The sequence below is a fragment of the Echinops telfairi genome, unplaced genomic scaffold, assembly GCF_000313985.2.
Source record: "Echinops telfairi isolate 266 unplaced genomic scaffold, ASM31398v2 ScPeMD7_5868;HRSCAF=6743_1, whole genome shotgun sequence".
Taxonomy (NCBI): Eukaryota; Metazoa; Chordata; class Mammalia; order Afrosoricida; family Tenrecidae; genus Echinops; species Echinops telfairi.
Genome location: NW_022109768.1, coordinates 13,088,992 through 13,093,729, shown reverse-complemented (window position 1 = coordinate 13,093,729; position 4,738 = coordinate 13,088,992). Strand labels below are relative to the sequence as shown.

The 4,738-nt window shown below is 46.7% G+C and overlaps 1 long non-coding RNA gene across 1 annotated transcript in view; it reads right to left on the bottom strand.

Annotated features, from left to right (window-relative positions):
* Positions 1-2,078, bottom strand: part of LOC123522347 — a 24,927-nt gene extending 22,849 nt beyond the window's left edge. Inside the window, exon 1 of the long non-coding RNA XR_006680616.1 lies at positions 2,002-2,078. This is a non-coding gene — a long non-coding RNA (uncharacterized LOC123522347). The remainder of the gene's footprint in view (positions 1-2,001) is intronic.
* Positions 2,079-4,738: the final 2,660 nt, after the last annotated feature.

Below are 4,738 nucleotides of genomic sequence, written 5' to 3'. Positions count from 1 at the left end.
GGGTCTGAGGGACAGTGAACTGGTCCCCTGGTTAAAAAGTTTGAGGACCCTGAGTTACAGCCTCGGAAACCCACAGGGTCAGTTCTACGTTGTCCTATAGAGTTGCTGTGAGTCAGCATTGGCTCTATGGCAGTGAATGTGGTTTGGATTTTATCTGAAAGAAGTCCGCAAACAACATGACTTCAGCCCTAAAAGCTTGAGGAAGCCTCTCTTAAGTAAAAAAGCATTTTCCTAATAACTGCAGTTGACAACAGTCATATTTAAGAAGATACGTGTTAAAACACTGTCTATTAACACCCATGTTCCATTTTTCCCAGATATATTAAAAATGTCCTTTACTTTTAAAAATCCTAAATCTTATCCATTTCACATTCACCTTTAATAAAGGCCAGTCCTCCTACTTATTGGGTTGTTTTGCCTATCATGACACTGATATAATGGGAAAGTCAAAATAAGTCATTTCCTGGATCAAGATGCTGCTAGAGTACAATCCCCGCACCCTCTGAGGCCACAGCTACAGCACCACACCTGCCACAGCTGTGGCTTGGGCTCTGGGCCCAGAGGTCAGATGGGATCCACAGTCTGAAGGGGACTGTTTAGGCCCCCCCTGTACCCACACAGGTTCCATTTTATAAGTGGTCCAACGTCAACTACCCTTTTTCTGTATGCTTTCCAAAGTGGGGTTTTTTCTTCTCCTCCATGTTTAATAAAAATAACTGCTCAGAGTTGATCTACCATTCCTACAAGCGGTAGAAACTTTGAGCAACCTAGGGTTTTTTGTTGTTTTGGTTTATTTTAAAGCTGTTTTTCTCTTTCTTTTAAATACACTTCCCAAAAGAGAAAAAAAACAAAAGAAAACATGTAAAACCACGAACAGATGCTGGCTACACGTTCAGTATGAGTGCTACGTAGGTGCACGCCCCACAGCCTCACAGCCACTGTCTATGCCTTCCTCAGTACTGGGGATGCGAACAATATTGTTTCACCCATGAAGCAACTACTGAGATTTTGTAAAGGGTTAATGTTCCACGGAACACAGTTTAGGGAACATTTGAAAATAAGTGAAAGAAAAAAAGCAAACTGTACTATTGTTTTGAGTGGAGCAATACTAAAAGTCTTTTTTTCAATTAACAACCATCTCATTTCCTTACTCAAACGAAGCTCACTGCCACAAGATGAAACTGCCCGTGTCCCTGTCTCCAGTTTCAGAGGCTATGAATCTTTACCAGGGCCAGACAGCTTCGTATTTCTCCAGCAGAGAGAGGCGGGTGGGTTTGAACTGCCCGCTTTCAAGTTATGAATCCAATGCTTACCTAACAGGCCACCAGGGCTCCTTTCTCAGGCCATTCAAATGATAATTTCTTAATTATCTAACCCTCATTAAAAAAAAACCTGTACGGATTAACAACCACAACACTCAACTCAAACAAATGAAATAACCTTTCCCAACTCTTATCCTTATTTTGTTCAGTACTGAGGTTTGAAACCAGGTCTGTTTTGTCTAGGCCTTGTGCTTAATTTCCTGTAAATTATTCTTCTAGGGCCTGTAACTACATGTACTACTTATAACCTTTTTGGGGGTAGTTACCATGCTCCCCCACGTCCCTCCAATGAGTAGTAAATAATAAGCATGTCTGTTTTCCTCTAGGCGTCAGGCGAGCGCCCTTCACCCTCAGGGTGTTTCCCGAGAGCATCCTTGCTGGGCTGAGAGCGGCAAGCTAATTAACCAATACGAAGGGAGGGCTTTTAGGGAAACCACTTCAGCCGCTTCAAATAACATTACATATCGTGCTACGGACCTTGCGTTGCATTGGGGCTGGACCTTGAGCATTTATTTATTCCAACGGGTTACCGATGTCCTCGGTTTCCCAGGAAGAAGAGCACCTGGGCTCTGGCCTCGCGGGCTCCTGCAGGCTGCGTTTCACCCGCACCTGGAAGCGCCAAGGCCGAAGCGGAGAACACACGCCTGGGGGAAAAGACCTGGAGAAAAGCAAAAGCTACCCAAAGGCTTTGCGCTGCCCGCGCCGCTTCACTTTCCCGAGAATTTCCGGGCGCCCAACCTTCCCCCCGGGTCGGCGGTGTCCCGCTCGCGCGCTCTTTACAGCTCGCCCGGAAGCTGGCCGTACAGCGGGAGCGCAGGCCACGCCCCTCACGCCGTGCGTCCCGGAGCGGCGCTGCGCCTGCGCGCCTCCTGGAGCGCGGGGTGGGACGGACCCGGCGGAAGGGGCGGGGCGCGGCTGCACTTCCGCGGACTCGGAGGGTGAGTATTGGGCGGGGGCTGAGCGTGGCAAAGGGTACTCAGGGCCTTGCTCCCGGAGTCTCGGGCTCGGTGGTGCGGAGGTACCGACCTGGGGGCGGGGGTCGCCCCCTGCAGGATTGGGGTGGGAGAGGAAGCGGAGGGTATTACTGATATGGATAATGTTGAGGGGGCATGATAGTGAGACAAGCTGGTGTCGGTGAGTCCAGTTCTTGTGTACCTTCTTTTTCCTTAAAAAGACATGCCCTGTAACTAATGTTCTAAATTTGCCATCATTGTAAACTTGATGAGCTGACAGCTTAGCAGCCCAACTCATGACCCACGGCGCCACCAAGGAACCTAACCAAACGGATCGCCTTGGAATCGACTGCGACCCACCGACTGGGTTTCCAAGACTTAACTCTTAACCGGAGTAGAAAGCCTCGTCTTCCTCCCCAGGAGTGGTTGGTGGTTTCGCATTGCTGACCTTGAGGATCACAGCCCAATGCGTAAACACCACCCCACCAGGGCACCTCTAAAGCTCCTTAGATACTGTCACAGAGGGAAAAACAAAATACCCGATAGTACCAAAGCGACACCTACCTCTACTGATTGGATTTTTATTTAAATCATTTTATTGGGGGCTCGTAAAATTCTTATCACAATCCATACATCCATCCATTGTGTGAAGCACATTTGTACATTTGTTGACATCATTATTTTCAAAACATTTGCTTTCTACTTTTTAGTACATGAAAGAGGAGTTTTGGGCTATTTCCAAAGGTAGATGTCACTTGAAGTTCGACCTCATATTTGCCTTTGACCCTATGAGGTGTTTTGTTTATTTTTAAAGGGAAAACTCACCTTATGTTTATTCTTTCCTGCTCTTGGTTTTAAAAGGAGCCCTGGTGGTCACAAGTTGGGCTGCTAATCACAAAGTCAGCTGTTCAAACCCACCAGCTGCTCTGGAGGAGAAAAATGAGGCTTCTGCAGACCCAGAAACCCACGGAGCAGATCTGCTGTGTCCTGTAGGGTCGCAACGAGTAAGAATCCACTCGGTGACACTGAATTATAGTTATAATGGTTTTAAAGGAACCCCAGTGGTGCGCTGGGTGGAGTGTTGGTCAGCTGTTCTGAGGGAGAAATGCAGTTTGGCAGTCTGCTTTGTAAAGATTCACAGCCTCAGAAACCTTATGGAACAGTTGTACCCTGTACTAGAGGGTAACTATAAGAACCCACCCTGTGGCAGTGGGTCTGGTTTTAAAAACCCTAACCTGAGCCTTTTGTAGTACTGATCATGAGTCTGGTACAGGCAGGTGAGGCACTGGACATGGCAATGGCAGGGCAGAGGCAGTGGCTGCTGCTGGCCCTGGGCTGTTCTTACGGCTCAGGGTGGCAGAACAGTGGTGGACTGGATACATACCAGCCCTCTCCTCACTTGATTCTTCTCACCCCCTTCCTACCACCTCCCTCTCAGCTCCTGGTACTAGTTCCTCTGATCTCCTTTAGCAATAGCTGCAGCAGTATCTGCACAGACATCCAGAAATGGGATCCCATTGTATTTAAATGTGGTGCCCCCACAACATCCAAATCACATGATGACCTATTTTACAGACTATCATGGAGGCTGAACTAAGCATACCTTGTGCAAGTAGCATTTATACTGAAAGCTAAAAGTAGTACATCCAGATTCCGTTAAACACTATATTTGGACCTGGGCTGGGTCACTTTGCCAGCAGAGGATTTACTGACTTCAAATAATAAGTATTTCCTCATTAGCAAATGGAAAGAAGTCCAAGGCAAATGCATATGATAGAGTTTTCTTGTTTTAGTACTTTTTGGAACATTAATGTGTTAGTCTGGGTAGACTAGAGAAACAAATTCATAGACATGTGTATAAGGATGAGGTTTATATACAAGAGCAATTGAACATTGAAAACAGCCCAGTCCAGATCAAGTTCATAAGTCCTATATTAGCCTATATGTCTGACACCAATCTATAAATTCCTCTTCAGACTCACAAAACACATGCAATGACGCTGAATTCAGGAAGATCTCAGGCCAATGGGTGGGAAGTCTTGTAGATCCAGTGGCATTGTAAGCATCTCAGCACTGGCAGGGGTTTCCATGTAGCTTCTCCAGGTGCAGGGTCTGACTGCATCAGGGTAGGTCCATGTGGCTTCTCCTCAGGGATATCTTACAGGGAGTGAGCCGAGAGAGACAGTGTCTTCCACCTCCAAGGAGGAAAAACAGGAGTTCCCAGAATTCTCAGGAGAAGGCCATGCCCACACAGAGGCCTCATTGGCCATGATCCCTCTTAATCCACTCAACTCCCAAATTGACACCAGATTATGTAACTACCACAGTTATAGCTTAAGATATTTTGAAAAGCAAATTAAAACTTTCTTGATTCTAATGACTCCATGGCAGAGAGTTTTATGAGAAAACCAAAAGTTTCCTCTGGCTTCTGTGAGATGCTTAAATTGGTGGGGAGCGGGGTTG